We start from the raw sequence: 22500 nt of genomic DNA on the forward strand, positions 1-22500 counted from the left end.
GTACATTTTTGAGAATGAGACACCTATGTGTATCCAGGGTGGGCTGACTTGCATGGCTCTTACCACTGTTTTTACCCAGAATCCTTTGCAAACCTCAAACATTGAGTAGAAAAAGCAGCTTCCTCACATTTCTGTGATAGAAACTTCTGGAATCTGCAGGGAGCGACAAACTTCCTTCCTCCCAGAATACCCACAAGTCTCCCAATACGAATGGTACCTCACATGTGCGGCTGGGCTTAGTGCATGTGACAGATCAAATAAAAAAAATGTCAATGAGGATCCCTTTGCGAGGACTCCCACTGATGTTAGTTTGATCCATTCCTGTCACAGGCACTCGACCCAGCCACTCAAGTGGGGTGGCATTTTTATTGGGACAAGTGGGGAAATGCTGGGTGACAGGAATTGTGTGGTGTCCCTCTGATTTTGGAAGAATGTGTCACAAAAATGCAAGGAAAATGTGTGATTTTAGTCAAATTTTGAGGATTGCAGGGCATTGTGGGTGACAAAACCTATTAGAATTCATGAGAGGCACACCACCCTGTACTCCCCTGGTTAAAAAAATATCTAGTGTAGGTAGATTTTCCCTAAAGACAAGGTCCACCCTGGCAGGGAAGTCATTAAAGACAAATATTACTGCACAACCATCTATTCCTCAAGTACACAGACATACCGGTTGAATTTGGCACAAGGGTGAGTGAAAGATCAAAAATGCAAATTTGTTTAACATGAGATTTGAAATACACTGTTAATAATTGAAATGCCAAAAGACTGAACCAATTACGCTGCTCTTGAGCTGTAAAGCTGTCACAATGCACCAACTGCTTTACAGGCAATTCATACATCTTTCATGTGTGACACACACAAGACCATTCACACCGCCAGCTGTGGGCCCAGCACATTACAATACTCACATCAACAGACAGCACCATTCAAGGGCCCATCACTTTCATACGCCCACATGACTGACACAGCATTCACACCAGCTGACGGAGTGTGTGGACTGGCATTTGGCTAGCAGTGTGTGTAGTGACCAGCAGCAAGTCACTACTCACACTGCCAGCAAAATGTCTGCTCACCCACACCACCAACCAAGCACCAGTCCACACACCTCCAGTCAAGTGGCAGTTCAGGCACACCACCATCCAAATGCCAGTCCATGCAAACCGTCAGCCAAGCAACTGTCCAAGCACACTGCCTGGCAATTGCTAGTTCATGCACACGACCAGCCAAGCACCATCTTACGCAAACCGTCAGCCAAGCAGCAGTTCACGCAAAGCAACAGCAAAGTGTCAGTTATCGCACACTGCCAGCCAAGCACCAGTCCACGCGCACCGTCATCACTTTTTTTAACAAACAAGAAAACACAAACTAGTTGGAAGTAGATGCAAAACTATGAATACAAATAAAACAGCTCCAACTAAATACATCACACTAATGCCAACCATGAAATCTGAATATAAATATAAAACAATACGGATACAATACAGACTGGGCAGTTTACTTTTACACTCATGGTTGCTCCTAATAATTCAGTTGCATGTGGTACACATTTAAAAATGCAGGAACACATAGCCCAAGATTAGAAGGACACTTGGGGCAGTTCATATGGTTCTCCTTCCGCATGTTTCTTCAGACACAGACTCTACATCTCCTAAAGGGAAAGGTTTTTTTAAGGTGTCGGAGGAATGTAATCAGGAAAGTGGCGATCTTTCAATCAAGCCACATCCTCCACCACTTCAACTCTAGAAACACTTGCCTGTTCCACTACAAGAAGGTTGCCTATCACAGACTGCTGAAACTGAACAAATGTCATCTTTGAATCTGGAGAACAATCCTTGAATACAACAAAAGCATTGAAGGTTATTAAATGAAACAAATGGATAGCCAATGTCTTACACCAAATGTAATCCTACGAACTGCAGTGTAAGGTGATAAATCATCTACTTCCTGGGGGCACCTGGATCATGTTTTCACTGCAGGTGAGTATAGTGTGCATCGATGGAGATCATGATCACACATTTGGAAACAAAAACTGGCTTACTGTATAGGAGACAGACACAAGGAGGCATAACCCAACATCAGTGCTACTCCATCCAGCTGTGGCTAGAGACAGCGTACCTCCTAATGACATTGTTCCCCATCACCATTTAATAGGTGGCAGATAGTGCTGAGATTGGGCTACAGCACTACAATGACAACTGCCTGGGGTATTCAGCAAATTGGTCTGCTGACTCCATGGAATATATCTCTTTCTGCTACATCCCATGCAACTCACACTTGCCTCTGGGAGTAAAATAAAAAAGAAAACTGTCACCGTCAGCTCTTCGTTCTGCACTGACCACAACATCCAATCATTTCTCCACAAATGACTGCTCATGCCTCTGCTGCAAGGAACCCCATCGCCTCTCTGGAAAATTAATCATGCACACTTACAATCAAAACTGAAACTCTGTCTCGGCTGCCATACTCTATCCTAACAATGCGGGTCCGAGATAAACAGAATCAACCAGGTATCTTCTTCTATCAACAACTGTTGAATACTTTCACTCTTGTGAATTGAACCTTGGTGATTTTTCTTTCGTTGTGAGAAGTAAACCCACAGCTCTTGTGCAAGGGTCTTGCACATTTTGCTTCCATTGTTCATACCCCACGACATCCACATGGGTATACTGAAGAGATCAAGTGGGCAAGCTTTTCATAATGTGCCAAGCTGGATCCACGTTCCCATCTGGACCTGACCTACTAACAGGTGGATGAATGACTGTGCTATGCTACTACCACCTTTGAGCCATTGCCTGTGAGAAATGCTAATGGTCCCTGCTTGCTGGTCTATATGGTTATGCAGAGGACCTCTAGGCAACTTTCTGCTTTGAGGTATTGGCTGGTCATATAGTGAGCCAAGAAACATAGAGAATAATAAATATAAAGCACTTTAACCAAGCCTTAAAAGATGTCAAATGAATTATTGTCGGCGTCACCTTGCAAATCTGATAGCGGCAATGGACTGCAAATCCAGGAAATATTGAGATTTAAACTCACTGTAAATCTTTTTAGAGTCACTGAATTTTACAAACATGGAACTGTTACATACTTCTGAACCTGTAATGAAGGATCATACTAATTGTCTAGCACAGGATCTGACATCTGTTCAAAGTGACAAGCCCCTGAGGGAACATGTTAACTCACCCAGAGAAATCAAGGTGAATCGGAATCGAGTCCTGGAAGGATTGGTTAAAGAAAGAAACAAATCCAGATAGCCAATGAAAGCTAACAACAACACTCATTCTCATCCTGCGACCTGAGTCACTAACTGGATGTATCCACAAAATGACTATTGACATCACAATGCGATTGAACATGAGGACGACAACCCTCTTGGTACTCCTTCCTTCTTGGATATATTATCCTTCTGCCCAGGCCTGTCAATTGGTTAGCACTATGTTTCTACACATAAGTTATCTGTTCTCTTTCAGGGTTTGAGAATCATTTACCTCTTCCAACATTTCATTGCCTTCTCTGGCATTTCCCAGCCAATGTCCTTCTGGTGGGTGCAGGGTCACCCAGTGAGAGTTATAGCCCGAAATTTAAATATCATCCTTCCACAAAGTTATGGTGGGCTTCCTATGTGGCCTGTTCACACCTCCTCTGTTTTTACACTTATTGTCGAACTTGTTTGTCTCTATTGTTTTTTTATACTATTGATATTCATGAACAGCTACAAAATCATTGAATATGATCTTCTTGAATGTGAATAATTTATCCCAGTACATAAAATGGGAAAAGGTCCTGAGTTATTTAGCATCCACATGCCTCAATGTCACCTCTTTTCAGAAGAAGCACTTTTGTTCTCTGGATTCAGATAAACCCAAGAGGGGTTGAGTATGGAAGGTAGTTGTTAGTAACCTTGTTTTCCATTTCTCTGGAAGACTTAGCCATCCTTCTTTCTTTTGGTCATCTAAACAATATAGGGTGGATAATCATTTCAGTTACTATTTCCACTGCAAGATTACACAGACATGGAATGATCCATGTGGCAGTTAAGTTTTTTCCAAATTTGCTACAATGGCCTACAGGTGCATTATGTATATTCTCCTAAATTTTTGAGCATGCCATTTTATCCTCCTAATCAGGTCTGCTGATGAAATGTAATTCCAACCATGTGATTATAGGATAGGAGGGAAGTGTAATCTTGAATTAAACCCTATTCCTGATCTGACTGGGCCCATTGATAGTCAATTCAAATGTTATATACCTGCTATGTGATGTTGTGGGCCATTAGTGTTTACAGGACTTCTAGGTAAGACATTTACGTTTGGGTCCCTGTGTCCTGTCTTAGAATGTACTACCAGCTATATCTTCTTGCTCTGTTTTAGAGGGAAAGACATCTGACCACACAACTACACTGCTAGGTCCTGGCTCATGCTAGATCCTTCATTTGAAAAGTGAAGAATAAGATTTCTAAATACAAACTTCTTTGAAAAAAAGAGTTGCTTCAACAACACAACCACATGCCTAGGAGTTAATGGGGACACAGAGGCATATTTAAAACCCCTTAGCACCACCGGAGCATCACTTTTCGTGACCCTCCGGTGGCGCTATGCCCTGTGCCGTATTTGCAAGGTGACATTAAGCCACTTTTGTGGCTTAACTCCACCTAGAAAATATGGCCCCCTTGACACGCAGCACTTTGCGTGTGAAGGGGGTGCAATGGGTGTTGCTGTGAGCGACAGCAACACCCATTTCATTTTGACACTGCCACAGATTTACGAGTTTTTGTAAACCTGAGGCAGCGCCAAAATCTTACACCACCCCAGGGCTGGTGTTAGAGTGGCACAACAAGGAAAAATGTTTTCATTTCTCATCGTTCTTGCTCTTTCTATGTGTGCTGCATTTTGAAGTGCACATAGAAATGATGTGTAGCCATTTTAGTTATAGCTCCATGCACGTTAGTTTAACACACTGTGCTGTTGTGCACTTTGATCTAGATATATTTTATTCGGCTTCGCATTGTTATTTTTACAATAACCCATCTTATGGTCTTGTTTTATTTTCATGTATCTAACTGTTTTTGCTTAGCCCAGCCCTGTGTTCTCAAACAAGACATTCTTGATCACTTTGTGCTTCAATCAAGGCTACAGTTTGGTACATCCCTGGTGAACGTGGTAGAGGTTTAGTCTCCAACATTCGTAGAAAATACGCATCCTTACGTAGGGACATTTTCTTAGAACATCAGCTGTGTTATTATAAAAACACTTCTTAGTCCCATTACATGTTAAGAGGGAAATTCCAGCCAGGGAACCACAACTGTATGCTGATTGCTCAATGCTTCGCTGCAGATGCTAACGCAGACTACAGGCCTTTGCTCAGGTATGAGGGTTGATGTCCTCCTGGGGGAACCTGAAAGGCAGAATTAGAGCTTAACATGCTGTGCTCAGATTATGACTCAGATAGGAAATAGTTCATAAATCCTAGTGGCAATATGATAGCAATATTCCTGTGCTTCACTCTCCTCGTCACCATTTTAATATTGTCATGTTGTGTCGTCCTGGTTATTGCAGCTCACGCTAAGCTACCTAAAATGCAGTTGATTTATTAAACCAGTCACTAAAACTATACTGCTTCTTATTGTCATTTATATATGAGAGTGAATTGTGAATGAGAGAACCGGATGTGACCTGAGTGACCATGGCTTCCCTGAGAAGCCTAATATGTCATGCGCTCGGCTGGCCAATCATCCCTATCTTCTAGTAGAGATGAGGCACTGCTAGTTAGCATGAGCAAAACCTGGATTTAGAGCGACAGGTGTCACCCACAGTGGGTCAGACTCAGTCTCCCACACCGTGGACGATCTCGCTGCTCAAAATCCAGTAGTCTCATTAGAATAATGAGAGCCTACGTGACAGAAAGAGAAATCGTCATTTAAGATGTTCCATCCTGCGCAAAAACAATCTCTCCCTCACTGTTGTGAAAAGGTGGCTGCTTTGGCGCACGGCAGCAAATGTGGCGCTGGCGCAGGGGGAAACACAGGGGTGCACTGTATTCTATTAAATATGGCGCATCCCTGCGTTGTGAAAATGATGGTGCACGATGCTGCCAAATTTAGCGCAGCGCCGTGCACCGTCATTTTCGAATAAATCTGGCCCTCAGTATCATCTACTCAAATGTTGTAGGCTTCACATGAAGCCACAGTGGGCATCTTTACCTGAAAACTTAAGCTGGACCAGGATCATTTGGATCAAAGACATGAGAGAAGTAACATTTTTACATTAAACTCCAGTCCCCACATCACCTACACACATATGTGTTAAAGAGAAACTTTGATCTTAGTGAATCGTTTACCTGAATGGTTAACATACCGCATGCTGACTGAAATGGTGATATTGCAAACAGGAAAAGCGGTTTGACATCTAGTGGCCCACTTAAAACAAATGAAGGCTCAGACCAGGATGCCAGCTGCTTATGACACATATCCATCTGACTTAACAAACATATTTTTTTTCTCTAGAAGCCTTTACACGTACCACTGACAACTTCAGCAGTTGCATTTTTTGCACAAGTCACCTTACCTTCATTGGCAACTAAAGGCAGGTGTGTCCTCGAAGGAGAAATCACAATAGATAATCTACCAAAAGCTATGGCCACTGCACTTTACAGCACTGCTACAGCTGACAGTGGTTTCTCTGGTGAGATCCATAAAATCACTAAGACCATAAATGGTAAACTGTCATATTTGATCTTTAAAAAATCTAAATTCACCTGTTCCATCTGCCCTAAATTCAATAAGGCTTTCATATGCCTCCTGCACAAGCTTGAAAACATCGTACTCAATGATCCAGTTACTATCCCTCATGTCTCATCAATACTGATGACAAAATATTTGATGTCACTAGTTGATTGTTTACACAAAAAAGTAATTCTGTGCCTCAAAAATGTATCTCAAGTTGCTTTTGTTCTGGTGAGGTCATCCAAAAACCATTGTTGTACCCTTCTGAAGTTTCTATTGCATGCAAGAGATGCCCACCAAAGATAATGGTACCTTTGCTAGATGCTGAGAAAGTCTTTCATGGGGTTAACTGTGGCTACCTCTTTAATACCATGGATGGGAAGGTCTGGGTACCAATTTATTTAAAAGAAAAGGTGTGGTCTTTCTGTGGGATGATTTTCTCAATCACTAGCCAGAACAATGTGTCTGCTTCGTGTTTAATTTCTGAAAAATTAGTCACCAGTTCTGTAGTAGAGCTGGAGCAGTGTTTAAATATTGGAATATTGGAAACAAAAATATTGTGGGATAAAATATTGTGTCAAAAATATCAAGGAAAAAATATCATAAAGATACGTTTCTATTGGTAAGCAGAGTTTTACTATATATAACTCCACATGTATGCACCTTGACGGTATATATATATTCAGATGTGGATTTAAGAATAGTAAATCTATACTCTGCACTTACTTTCTTGATATTATGGTCCTCAATCTTTTTGACAGGATATTCTGTCCACACAATATTTTTGTTTCTAATATTCTGTCAGTGATCCTGTGAAGCATTTACTGCTATTATGTTCTTTTAAGAGTTTGATCTTTTTAGTAGTCATCCCTATAGATATATTGCTTCCTAGAAAATTTATTGTGTAAATGACGATTGTATTGTTGCATGTTGTATGTTTCTGTTGTCATCACACAATTTTTAGACACACTCCAACGGATCTGGTTATTTTTGTTTCATTTTGTTTGATTGCAAACACTTCATTGTAAACATTGAACGTGGCCAACCAATGGAGGAACATTCCAAAGTGTAGTGTCTGAACAATCAATCTTGTTTTATTTCTGATTGCTGTGGATAATACTATTTAAAGTATGTTTACTTCTCTGACAGTTCAAGTGGGGTTCCTCGGTTGTACTACTACCATTCTGGAATATTTTCTACTGTTTGTTATTTATGGATGTAAGTTTGTTTGATAGTGTAAAATGTGGTAACGTGCATAAGTCTGCCTGATTTTGCTTGTGTCAAGAAAGGAAGATCTATGGTTATTCAGGGCATTATGCTTTTTATGTGTCAGGTTTTCTGGGTAGTCCTTTCTTGGAATGTCTTGCCGAAATCCTTCGCCTGAAATCCAAATGGTTGTTCAGTGTTGTGATAATTTCTCCTAATCCATAGGATCTGGCCATAATGGAGATTCTTTTGTATGGATGTAAGAAGAGGACAAAGTCGCAGTCATGCATTTTCAGAGGTGAGTTTGGAATAAATATTTCTAGTTAAAGTGCCATTTATTGCTTCTATTATTATATCCAGTAAGGAAACTCAGGGGCATATTTCCACAGAAGTGGCACAGCATGGTGCTGCACCATAACTGGCAGTGCCACACCACTTCTGAAACGCAGGGATGAGCCATATTTACAGAAATACAGCACACTCCTGGTTTCCCCTAGCACTGGTGCTAAATTTAGCTGCCAGCACCAATGCAAGCATCCTTGCACCATACTGCAACGGTGTCTGTGTTGAAGGGAATGATTGTTTAAGGTGTCTCTTCTTGCACATAATTATAACCACCCAATCCTGCTTTGCGTGCAGCCATTGGCCGTGCACAGTGGGCATTGTCTGCAGGGCCAGTTCGTGCGGACAAACCCTATAACAACCCAACCCTGCATGGTCCCCCCTCCTCAGGCCTATATTGGCCCCAGGAACCCCATCCCCTGGTGCCAAGCGTAAATATTCAATTTTTTAAGGGAGTATGGAGGTTGCATGCCCCATCCGAGGCTGATCTCAGCCCTGGGAAACTCATCCCCTTGGGCCTGGCCAAAACATTTAGGGGGTCATTCTGAGTTTGGCTGGTGGCAGGCACCGCCAGCCAAACGGGAACCGCCAGAATACCGCTGCGCGGTCAAAAGACCGCCGCGGTTATTCTGAGTTTCCCGCTGGGCGGGCGGGCGACCGCCAGAAGGCCGCCCGCACGCCCAGCGGGAAACCCCTTCCCACGAGGAAGCCGGCTCCGAATGGAGCCGGCGGAGTGGGAAGGGTGCAATGGGTGCAGTTGCACCCGTCGCGATTTTCAGTGTCTGCTATGCAGACACTGAAAATCTTAGTGGGGCCCTGTTAGGGGGCCCCTGCAGTGCCCATGCCATTGGCATGGGCACTGCAGGGGCCCCCAGGGGCCCCACAACACCCGTTACCGCCAGGCAGGTTCTGGCAGTCAAAACCGCCAGAACCAGGCTGGAGGTAAGGGGGTCGGAATCCCCATGGAGGATTCCCCAGGGCAGCGGAAAACCGGCGAGACTCCGCCGGTTTTCCGTTTCTGACCGCGGCTGTACCGCCGCGGTCAGAATGCCCATGGGAGCACTGCCAGCCTGTTGGCGGTGCTCCCCCAGTCATTGGCCCTGGCGGTCCATGACCGCCAGGGTCAGAATGACCCCCTTAATGTTTTTGGGGAGGCATGGTGCCCCCACCCCAGGTTGGGAACCCCTTTTCCTGAGGCCTGGCAAATTTTTTTGTTTTGGGGGGGGGGAGGAGGCCACAAGGCCGATCCTAGTACTGGTGACCCCACCCCCTGAGGCCTGGCCCAATTATTTTCTTTTTTTGGGTCGGGGCACCTGGCCCCCCTCGCCATGGGGACTCATCTTCTGGGGCCCAGCCATGTGACCTGTGTGCACCCCTGGGCACACAGTTTCAATGCTGGGGACCATGGGGGGAGCCTAAAGGCCCCTGCAGTCCCAGCTGCCTCCCTGCTTTGTGCAGGAGTCAGCATTGCTGTCCCTTTCTGTGAGAACAATGTTTCCTCTGTCTCCCTGCCTTCATCTCCGTGGGCAGACAGAGAGAGGAAACCTCCACTCTGATGAAGGGAGAGCTGTTTGACAGCTCTCCCTTCATCGGAGCGGAGTGCTTGCTGTGGCTTGGTGGCTGGGGGTGGGTAGCGTGGAACATAGCAGGAGTCCGCCCTGTGGGGTGGCAGTCCCCGGTGCCATCAGTAGTTCCTCACTGGGCCACACGGCCCCCCTCCCACAAAAATAGTCTGGAGGAGGTGGTGATCCCTGGGGCCTGGGTCCGAAATGGACCCCCTTTATTTTTTTTACAGTTTGACCCAGGGAGGTGGTGATACCCGGGGATGCGGGGTGGGGGGCGTGTGTCCCCTCTGCATTGAATTTCATTATAGCCCCTGTGAGAGGATGGTTCTGACCATCTAGTCCGCCCTGATTTTTCACTTTTTGACCACCTGGTTTTTGACCTTTTACTGTGAGGGAGCCTCCTAGTTGGGGATTCTCCCACAGTAAACGCATGGTAAAATGGACTGTGTGTGTTTACCGCTGGTGCCGCCCTGCTAAGGAAAGGCTGCTGTGGCACAGCGAGTAGGAGGCCCGTGATGGTTATCTGTGATCATGTGTGCACACGTGTGAGGGCTGCATGGGGAGGATTCCTGGTGTGCGCGGGTAGGATTCCTAGTGCACTTAGGTAGCCTGGCGCAGAAGGAACTTTGCAGAATGTGTGGTGACCTGGAGTAGACCTTATTAGATAGGTGTACACATGTGAGGGATAGTCAGTGTGCTTACTGTCTTTTCACTGTAGGGACACTCCATTAAATGTCAATGTGAAAGAGTGGCCTAGGGCATAACTAATGTCCCCTAGGGCCCACAGAGACCAGAGTCACACAAATGTACACTGTAAGCTGTATGAAAAGAACGATGCAGTTGGTTACAAAAGCAGAGTTGTACAACTCATGGGTCATCCAGGAATGTCATCTTTCTGTGACTCAGCTCAGGATTAGGATCAATTACTGCTCTATCCAGCTGTCTGAGCAGGGCCTTGCATTAATCAGCCAGCTGTCAGCCCCCGCCAGGAAATGGGTGGAGAAGCCCTGGAAGAAATGTCAGGGAGGAGGGGCTGATTCCAGAGCACATGTGGCCCTAGCTCATGGATGATGTCATTTTGAGCTATCCCAGAAGACTGTGTGGAAGGGAGGGGACAGGGGCAAGGAAGTGATGTGGCACATCTGGATAGGCAAGAGGAACAGACCTGCTAGACACTTCTTCCCCCACTTAAAAGGTCCTGCACAGGGGAGAGCTCTGTCTCTTGGCTGTGCTTAACTGCTGGACACTGGGACTGAAGACAGGCACCATGGACAATTGGAAGGAAGAACCCCCTGACTGTGCTTCACTGCTGGACACTGGGACTGAAGATGGCCTTCATGGACAACTGGAAGGAAGAACTCCCTAACTGCCCCCTGGGGAAGGGACTCAGTCCCTGAAGGACTTCAGGCCCAGCAAGGTGTATGCCAGTGCCAGGTAAGCTGGCCCCTTACCCACCCTGAGGACTAGTTGGGGGAAAGACTGGGCTGGCGCAAGGAGAGTGTGCTGTCCAGAAGAAAGGAAGGCACCCAGAGCAAAGGCTGATACAGGGAGTCAGTGGGACTGGCTCCCTACCATTTGGGAACCTTCTAGGCCAGGAGGCCAAATGAAAGTGCTCCTGGTGGCAAGGGCTTGCCACCAGAAGCAAAACGACACCAAGACTGTCAAAATTGACCCATGGGGGGGGGGGAAGATATCCAATGGAGAAAGTCTGCAATCTTTGACCTAATTCAGAGCAAGAGACTGTGGTTCTAAAAATTCTGGACCCATGTAATTTACTTTGCCACAGCAGTACGATTTTAGTATCAAAAGACCGATAATGACTAGTACACTAAGCATGAGCATTTTCGCTCAATTCCAGCAGCGTTTTCACCTCGAAATCGCCATTTTCGTCCTGCACTCGTGGCTCCCATTTTATACACGGCAGCCATTTTTAAAAGTTGCCCTCACATAGGCTTATAATACAGTCAGATTTGATTCCAAGGACACGTACACCTTGATTGACTTTTCTCTGACCTGGGCAAGCTGGAACCATTGCCTCAGGCCAAACCTGTTTGGTCAGTCCCTCTCCCAGTGGCCGAATCAGATAGCATCAAGGCACACCATGCCATAAAACCCTTATTATCGCACACACACCCTGCCTAATCTTGCTCACACCTGCACCTGCTCTTTTCTTCTTCTTCCTACTTTACGAGGGGGAGGTGCCCGTTTTTATTGGGGGTCCACACTTATCTGATGTAAAATACTAGGCCTTGCCGGGTAATTTATTATGGGTTGGATGACATGAAATATGAGGTTTCATCATGACACTGTTTTTTCCTTTGTGGTGAAAACATGTGAATGACCAACCAAAATGTCAAGAATGTTTGCCTGAAGCTTAAAAAACTGTATATAAGGAAACCTGACTTTGCATTGAAACACAGTCTCCTGAGAACATACAAACCGTGCTGTTGTACTTCTAGGACGCTTGTCACTTGGTTGCAGCCAATAAATTCGATCTTTGACTTCACCTAGAAGACTCTGAGTTTCTGTGGTCTGAATCAGGAAAGTACCCGAGGTCTTTGGGTGTACCCTGGCACCACTGGGTTACCGGATCAGTACCGGTTCTGAAAAACCCAGTACCTCAAGACGAAGGGCATGGGGCGCTGCCACTGCTCTGGTCAATGCCTTGTGGTAGTCCAGGGCCTGGGGGCTGCCCCAAACAGAAGTAAAGCTGGGGGCTGCCATTGCAACCCCCATGAAAATGCTGGCAGAGACCCCAGACCCCATCCCGGGGACCCACAGAGAAGGATAAGTCAGGGAGCACTTTTGCGCCCCCTGTGAAAAGTGTTAAATGTGTTAAATGGGCCCTGTACCCCATACTCAGGCCCCACCAATCAGAAAAGCCGTTGGATTCCTTGCGAAGATGGCTGCCGGCTGAAGGAGGGGCCAGCAGCCGAAGGTCAAGCTGGGGAGTGCCATCACGCTGCCTGTGAAAATACCCCCTGGGACCACAGACTTCATCCCAGGGCCCCCCACGAAGGGCAAAGTTGGGGATGCTGTTGCACCCACATGAAGCTGCTCAGAGGGGCCCCAGACCCCATTCCGGGGCCCTGTGAGGAGGAGGAGAGTGGGGAACACCATCACGCAACCCCGAAAGGTGAGGAGAGGCCCTGGACCCCATCCTGGTGCCCTGATAATGTGGAGAGGAGGGAAGTGTGCCATCGCACTCCCCCAGGTGGCCTGCCTGGCTGCCGCAGCTGCTCGAGTCCGCCCACAGGAGCGGGCACACACCAAGTGAAGTGCCAGCTCCTGCGGCAACACCTGGAGGTGCTGGACGTGCAGGGATCTGACAGGAGTGGCCAGGGGTGGGCTCCCTGAGCCACTCCCCAATGTGACTCACCTGACAGGGGGTGACTGGGTGAGACCAGACACCCCCCAATAAGAGGGTAGGTGGGGGTGGGTGCCCTGCGCCACCTGCCAATGAGGAGGCAGCATGACGGGGGTGTCTGGGTGGGACCAGACACCCCCCAAACACAAGAGCAGCCAGGGGTGGGCTCCCCGCACCACCCTCCAACGAGGAGACAAAAACAACAGGAAACACAGCGCAAGGCAGCAGAAGATGCCAAGAAGAAAAGAAAATCAAAGTGGCTCTCCCCGGGCACAGCAGGAGAACGCTCATTCAATATGCATCCCAGCCCACAATGTCTTGAGGGGCCCAACGTCTCTCTGAGCCCCGTTCTCAGCTGATGGTGACGCTAGGAAAATGGAGCCACCACCATCCAAGTGCCCATTGACAGGGTGAGCTGCAGGAGCAGTGCAGCGTCCCCCCAATGCAAAGTTTGTGGTAAAACTCCGCTTCCAGCAAGCAGGAGGTGTCGAAATACTCCTACTTGCTGGAAGCAGAGTTTTCATCTCTTTTCCTGCTTGCAGTCATGCAGGCAGGGAAATAGATGAAAGTATTGTTCCCGCACGCAGGGAGATGCATTTCTGACAGCTCCCCATGTGCAGGAACAATGCCTGCTCCCTCAGGAGGTGGGGAGCCGGTTGGGACCATGGGGTTCTTGAGTATCCCCCCGCAGTACCAGAAATGCAAAAAAAAAAACTTCAAAGCGTGTTCCACTTTGGAGAGTTATTTAATTAAGACAGTCGAGGAATATTAACATTGGCAATGTTACAGACACACAAGGTCACTGGAGACATTACCTCTATGTCCTTTATGCAGCTGTTGTGTAGGAGATACACACTACATATACCCAATGAGATAGCACTGACAAATCAGCTAGTAGAAAATACTCCAGTTGAGCAGGAATTCTGCACAAAATGGTGGCCTCTTTTTGGATAGATATGCAGGGCAGGACTCATTCTGGCATGATGCTCATTTCACAGAATTGAAACCTCAACTGAAAGTACTTACACATATAAATAAAGCAGGTACCCAAGTTCAAGCTCCAGTTCCGTAAAGTACTAATCATCCTAATTTTTTTGACATTGTCAAGACAAAGCAAGTGTTTTTTCTCTGCATTTCCATCTTGAAAAGTTATCTGTAATCCTTGTAGGAGGTGTTTCCATCCTTCATTTTTTTTGCAATATCTCATGTAGTGACAGTGACAAGTGGGTTCTTTCTTGTCATGTGCTGTTGAGACCAGAGATGTTGTTCTCCCTTTTAAAAACTACCTGTATGTAAAATGGCCTAAAAGCCTCGCCCTTTTGGCCCAGCCCATACACATTAGTAGGATGCATCATCATCCCACCATTTTCAAGCGTGTTTCCTGACAATTTTAGACGAAGAAGCACTTAATGAGTGGCATGGGGTTGGGTGGTTATAACGGGTAGGCAGCAGGCCCTGGCCGCATGCCTGGCCCTGAGACCAACCTCTGGCGCACACAGCCGAAGGCCATGCGTGGCACCAGGTCAGGTGGTTATAGGGAGTTTGCCTCAGCCTGCTGCCAACCACCGCCATATGGGGCCAAAGGCCATGTGTGTCGGTGGTTGGAATAACATTAAGTAATTAAAATTACTTACCTTTACAAAATCCATAGAAATTCACTGAAAAAAACAGAGGCTACAGGGATGTTATAGTTAGGAAACAGAATTTAAAAAAACATAGAAATTCACTGAAAAAAACAAAGGTTAAAGTTAGAAAACAGAATTTAAAAAAACACAGAAATTCAATTAAAAAAACAAAGGTTGCAGAGTCATTATAGTTATGCTCACAATGTACAAAGCCATAGAAATTCAGCAGTTATAATTATGGCTATCCCAAGTAACTATAACTCATGCCCTTGCCATGCACTTCTAATTACCCCACATAGTAGAAAACTCATGACATCTTTGCTAACATCATTGATAATATCAACATCATTTTTGCAATAAAGTTAATGAGAAGAAAACTGTGCATGGTGGGGGCACGAGTTATAGTTACCTTAGGGCAAGAGTTATAGGCCCTCATTCCGACCCTGGCGGTCAACGGAAGCACCGCCAACAGGTGCTTCCAGGGCTATTCTGACCGCGGCGGTAAAGCCGCGGTCAGAAAAGGGGAACCGGCGGTTTCACACCGGTTTTCCCCTGGCCCAGGGAATCCTCCATGGTGGCGCTGATTCCGACCCCCTTCCCGCCAGCCTGTTCCTGGCGGTAAAACCCGCCAGGAACAGGATGGCGGGAATGGGTGTCGTGGGGCCCCTGGGGGCCCCTGCACTGCCCATGCCACTGGCATGGGCAGTGCTGGGGCCCCCTAACAGGGCCCCACCATGATTTTCACTGTCTGCTATGCAGACAGTGAAAATCGCGATAGGTGCTACTGCACCCGTCGCACCCCTGCAACTCCACCGGCTCCATTCGGAGCAGGCTTCCTCGTTGCAGGGGCTTTCCCGCTGGGCCGGCGGGCGATCTTCTGGAGATCGCCCAGCGGGAAAGTCAAAATTACCCCCGCCCGCCGGACTCGGAATGAGCCCCATAGTTATTTGAAATAACTCTAACTATAACAGGTGAATTTCTATGGTTTTGTACATTTAAAATGTGAGCCCAACTGTAACATCCTTGTAACCTTTTTTAAGTGAATTTATATGTTTTTCTTAATTCTATTTCCTCACTATAATGTCTCTGTAACCTTTGTTTTTTCATTGACTGAACATACATATTGATCGATAGATAGATAGATAGATAGATAGATAGATAGATAGATAGATAGATAGATAGATAGATAGATAGATAGATAGAGTTAAAGTGACAGTATTCTTAGAAATTGTAATTATGTCTTACTTTACATAAAATAAAAACCTTACAAATTACTTGAAGAAATCAAGGGTTACAGTAACAATATAGTTTCAGTGAAAATTTCAGTGACAATGTAACAAATATAACAATTTAAACAAAAAAAAAAACACTAAAATTCACCAGCTCTCATAATGGCAAGGAACTATAACTAATTTTGTAAACTAACTGTAACTCGCTTCCTTGCCATGCCCTGCCAATGACCTCACAAATGCCAACCCTCATAACATGTTCTATGACATGATTGATATCATTTCAACATTTGAAATGATATCATTTATGACATGATTGTGCATGGCAGGGGTGCAAGATATAGTTACTTTAGGGCACCAGTTATAGCTACTTGAGATAACTATAACTGGTTAATTTCAGTGGTATTTTGAGTTTAAAACATTATGTTGTCACTGACATTCTCACGTAACTAGAACATTACTTTAGCCTTTATTTTTTTCAGTAAATTTACTGATAATTACCCCAAATATCCCATGAGTTATGACATGTTCTATGAGACATTATTGATAATATTACTGCAACAATTGAAATGACGTTATTGATAACAAAACTGTGCATGAAGAGGACCTTAGCTACAGTTACTTGAGATAAATATAACTAGTGAATTTCACTGTTTAAAACAGTATGTTTTAACAGACATTTTCACCTTATTATAATGTTCCTTTAACCTCTACTTTTTCCAGTGAATGAGTATATATATATATCACCTAGTGGTGGTTGCCAATAGGCAGTTGTAGTTAGGACCATGATTCCAGTGAAAATGCATTTTTTGACTTGCCTATATCTTTGGCCCAATTTGATGAATCTTCACAAAAAATTTCAAACAAAAGGTGTGCCAGTGATTCTTGCTGTGCACAGAATGTTTTGTTGTGATCTGTCAAGTGGAGGCCGAGAAAAAGGGGGGGTCAAAAACATGCGCTTCCCATATAATTCCCATAAGAGTTTTGACTTGAGCCTGAACAGCTGGATGACATTACACCAAATATGGCAGAAAGGTAGCTTTCGGTACACAGATTACAATTTTTGTTATTTGGTGTAAATCCATTCAAAAGTTTAGGAGAAATTTAAGATTTAAGGACATCAAAATTTGTATATCTAGGGCTGCGGATCCTCCCTGACGACTTCACAGATAATAAGAGCTCGTGCAGAGATCTGCAGAGCTCTAATTGGCTGCCAACCAGGAAGTTTTGGCAGGCATTTTGGGATTTGGCTTCAGCCAAGTCTCTAAACAAAAAGTGAAAAAAAGAAAAGTGGCCAGGATAGGGACGCAATGACCCCTTAGCTCTGGTGCTGGGGCCCTAGAGGGACCCCGCCTGGGCAGAAAAAACACTTAAAAAAAAAAAAAATACTGCAAATTTGTAACAACTTTGCAAATCCACAGCAAAAAATAGAAAAAAAGCAAGTGTGGTCGCTTGTTTGAAGCCCCCGGGAGGGCCGGGTCCTGGGGGCATGTAAAAACTAAAGGAGTGGGTACACAGGGTTCCCATCCTAGGGCATTTTTATGCCCTAGGAACTACCACCTCCCTGGGGCTTAATAATGTTATAATGGGTGGGTCAGCTGAGCCCACCCGTGCCCTGGGGACTGCCACCTCTCTGGGACTTAATTTACTTTGTATGCAAGATGGGCCATGTGGCACCCTCGCAGCCCCTGGGTCCCCCACCTCCCTATGGCTAAAGAAATTATGAATGGGGGGGGCACATGACCTCCGTGAAGGCCCTAGGACCGCCAGCTCCGAGGATCTAAATAAATTATGTATGTGGGGGCCACGCATCCACCCAGCAGCCCAAGGGACCACCACCTCTCCAGAGCTGTTGAACATTGGAGGGAAGCCACGCGGCCTCCCTCAAGAAGCCATAAATGGCCCTGAGGACTGCCACATCCCAGGGACGCCTCCTGCTATATCCTGGGGTGCCCAACTTGGTACATAGCTGTTTACTCTGACTTGGCGGGAGCTTTGATAGCTCCTGCCAAGTCAGAGCAAGCACTCCGCTTGCAGCAAGTGAGAGCTGTCAAACAGCCCTCACTTGTTGCAAGCAGAGGTTTCCTCTGTTTCCCTGCCTGCTGAGATGCAGGAAGGGAAACAGAGAATACAATTGCTCTCACAGTGAGGGATCTGGATCTTTAACATCTCCCTCTCTGTGACAGCAATGCCAGCTCCCACAGGAGGTGGGTAGCTGGCTGGGACCGAGGGGGCCTTCAGGCTTCCCCCACAGTCCCATTGTAAACTGGATGCCCTGGAGGGCACCCAGGATAGATGGCTTGGCCCTGGGAGATGGGGACCCAATGGCCAAAATTTGCTTGGGGATGGGGGCCAAGTGCCCCCCTTCTTCCATTTAATGAAGGAAAGGCCCCAGGGATGGGGTCCCCAGAGCCAAGATCAGCCTGGATAGGTGGGGTCACGAACTTCCCCAGCCCTCCACCCCCACTGTGGACATTCAACCAACAAGGTAGCTCTTATTAACTAACCAGTAGACAGTGCTCCAGTTGGCTAGACATTTTGTGCAAAACTGCAGTATCTTCTTGGATAAACGAGCAGGTGACCTTCCGTTCTGGTCATGCTGCTCATATCACAGAAATTAAACCTCATCAGGAAGCACTTACAACTATAAATGTAGCAGGTGCTCCAGTTGAAGCTTTATTTCTGGAATGGACAAAAGATCCTAACTCCTGTGCTTGGCGAAGGCAAAGCAAGTCTGTTTATGGAGGTGAATGCATCTTTCATTTATTGGAGCACAATCATACACTCTCACACCCACTCTGACAGCAACATAGACCCTTTCACACCCACTGTCCCACCCAGAAAGACACTCTCACAGCCACTCTCACACCCAGAGACACCCTCTCACACCTATTCTCACACCCAGAGAGACAGGACCATTGACCAGCTCCCGCCAAGCACAGCCAAAGGTCATGAGCAGTGTGATTAATTGGGTTGGCCGCAGGGACTGGCCGCACAGCGGTGGTTGAATTAACATATAGTAATGAAAGTTACTTTACATTTAAAAAGCCATAGAAATTCACTGAAAAAAACAAGTTACAGGGACGTTATAGTTAGGCAATAGAATTTAAAAAAAACTTAGAAATTCACTTAAAAAAGCAAAAGTTACAGGGATGTTATAGTTAGGTTCTGAATTTACTCTCACAAAACCAGAGAAATTCAGCAGTTATAGCTAGAGTTATTTCAAGTAACTATAACTTGTGGCTTAAGGTAACTATAACTTGCATCCCTCACCATGCACTGCTAATTACCCCAGATATTACAGCACTCGTGACAACTTTTATAACGTCAATAAAGATATCAATGAAACATTAGACATCAAATTATTGAATAAAAAACTGTACATGGCTAACTATAACTGGTGAATTTTTATGTTTTTTGTTTTAGTTCAGAAAGTTAATGTTGTCACTGACATATTCACCTAACTATAACATTACTTTAACCTTTATTTTGTTCAGTAAATAGCTATATATGTGCATGTATGTGTTTAACTTACCCTAATAATACTTACCATGCATGGTAAAGATATGGGTTTTATAGTCATAAATCCCTGCAATTTTAGCATACAATGTTTCTCATACAGTGACAGTTTTAATGACTAGTTTAAACATCGATGTATCACAAATTCATTATGTCAAACATTTCTGTTTTGTTAGGAGGGGTTTGAGAAAACCTAAAGTAAGATGTATCCAGGCGGTCTGTCACTGGAAAGGTACATTTTTTTTGCAGCCTAATCAGTAAAAATTGGAACATTACTTTATGCTTCATTTCTGTTATTTGAATCTGTAAGTCTTCAGCACCAAAAGAGAAAGGGGACTTTAGGTGATAGGCACAGTCCAGAGAGGAAATCTTCGATTGAAGCGATTGCAATGTTCGCGGCTTGGAGCCTAGAGCCGCCAGGGCAGCTCGGCCGCCAGGGCCACAGGAGTCAGGAACTGCAGAAGCCACGGAATAGGAGCGGCAGAGCCTCAATCCTCGACCCTCCCCATGGGGGTCTCATATGACGATGGCACAGGATACGCTCAGCACCGCACAGCACCTTACTGACCCCGACCCCCCTGACAGAAACGCCCGGGCTTTGTTAATCACCCTCGTCCCCTTGCCCTCTCGCCCTCTCTCAACAGCATTAACAGCAGGACCGTGGCACGGAGGCAGCAGTGTGACCTTGTGGAGTTCTCAGAGAGACCCGATCGCAAACCACTTTTGGCCCTCTTTCTTTCGCCGTGTTGCCATTATCATCAACTCACCGCCTCTAGCAGAATTCACCACGCAGTCTGCAATTCATCACCTCCCACCTGCAATCTGCATCTTGATCAAGCACTTGGACACTGGCATCAGGCAGTACCTGCAGCATCTTGTACAACCAGGCGCGGCATCAGATATTGGGAACAGGAAGCTAATATAGTGGGAGTCCCAGGCTAGTGGCTTCCAAAACAGACATCCCTGTTATGCGTTCAGGTACCGAATCAGCAGGTGAGAACCAAGCAATTCAGAACGCCCCATCGGCAGTGCTTCATTTGTGCTTGTTGTTCCCGGTGCTGAGCACCGGCACTTATTTTTGAGGGCCGGGGCTTACTCTTCTTCCTCGAGTATTTGCTGCTAGCAAAATATACATATGGGAAAGACGGATGAAGGGAAAAACGAAAACGTGTCACAAAGAGAGAAAGTAGAATGCTGTGAGAGTGAGCTGAAGGGGCAGGGAGTGGCTTTAAATGGATTGGAGAGGCCCAAGATGGCTTCAGGATTACGTAGCCTCAGTATTCCGTGTTCGCACATTTAATTGCTGCATCCACGTGTTTGAGGAGGGCTTTAAGCACCTTTCTATTTACAAATTAAGTACTGCCCATCGGGCCTCGCATGGGGGTATGGGGGTCCCTCATGGGGGAAGGAAAAGGCAACCAAAAAGAACCGGGCAAAGCTGCCCGGTGAGTTCATCCGTGGTATGCTTAGATGACTCTATCAATGAAGAAAAACATTTCGAAGTGCAGTTGAGAAAAGACACCAACATTGCACCTGTACCCATAAAAGAAGAGGGGTGCCAATAACAGGCTTTTTAGTGACCTGACATCAAAGGTCAAAATAAGAAATGATTGTCACCCAGTGGGCAATAACTGAAAAAGACTCCACTGGGGGAGTATCCCACTGGCCCCTAAACAGTAATTTGCAAGGGCTCCAGTCATAAACAAAAATCACCTCTTACTCCAAGGGAAAGGAAGGCAAATGACGACAGTGCTGACCTTTTGGAGTCTATTTTTTCCCTGAATTCTAGCAATTGGGAGGACCCATGCTCGAGTCTACGACCAAGGAATCAGTCAGGACAGCCAGTGCCTGCTGCATCACAGGATCAGCCTTTGATAGAGCTCTTAAAGGCAGACTCTTTTGCTGACAATGTCAGCATTTTGCTGGAAAAAAGTGTATAGACTCCTCTTCTTGGACATCATCGAAGGGGCGATGAGAAAAAAACACTATAGTCAGCATAAGCCCTTTTCAGGAATGTTTGAGCAGCCCTTCAAAGAAGCACATTTTTTGCCAGAAATGGAGGTGCCTACTAGTAGATGAGGAGCACTTTTAACAAACATTAGATGTCATGTCAGCAGCAATAAAACATCAGGCCAACAAACAAGACATTCAAGTGGACCTTCTTTATATCATGGCTGAACACATTATGGGCATAGATTCGAAGCTACAAGCTCTCAACGACTGAATCGAAAGAGCCCAAAAGGTTAATTACACGCAGCAAATCGTATGTGATTGTGCCACATCAGCAGAAAAACCCCAGCACATTTCTTCCATTCTCAGTTAGATACTCCTGGAAGTCAGGGCCCATACCATGAAATTAAGGGATAGTTTTCAGATCCTTGAACAAGGTGAAGTGGCCACATCAAATGCCAATACAAATCATGACACTGAGGGGGTCATTCTGACCCCGGCGGTCTAAGACCGCCGGGGCCAGGGTCGGCGGGAGCACCGCCGACAGGCCGGCGGTGCCCCGCAGGGCATTCTGACCGCGGCGGTTTGGCCACGGTCAGAAGAGGCAAACCGGCGGTCTCCCGCCGGTTTACCGCTGCCCTTAGAATCCCCCATGGCGGCGCAGCTTGCTGCGCCGCCATGGGGGATTCTGACACCCCCTACCGCCATCCTGTTCCTGGCGGTTCGCCCGCCAGGAACAGGATGGCGGTAGGGGGTGCCGCGGGGCCCCCGTAAGAGGGCCCCGAAAAGTATTTCAGTGTCTGCTAAGCAGATACTGAAATACGCGACGGGTGCAACTGCACCCGTCGCACCCCTGCAACTACGCCGGCTCAATTCTGAGCCGGCGTCCTCGTTGCAGGGGCATTTCCTCTGGGCCGGCGGGCGCTCTTTTGGAGAGCGCCCGCCGGCCCAGAGGAAATGTCTGAATGGCCGC

Source organism: Pleurodeles waltl, chromosome 1_2, assembly GCF_031143425.1.
Source record: "Pleurodeles waltl isolate 20211129_DDA chromosome 1_2, aPleWal1.hap1.20221129, whole genome shotgun sequence".
NCBI classification, from domain to species: Eukaryota; Metazoa; Chordata; class Amphibia; order Caudata; family Salamandridae; genus Pleurodeles; species Pleurodeles waltl.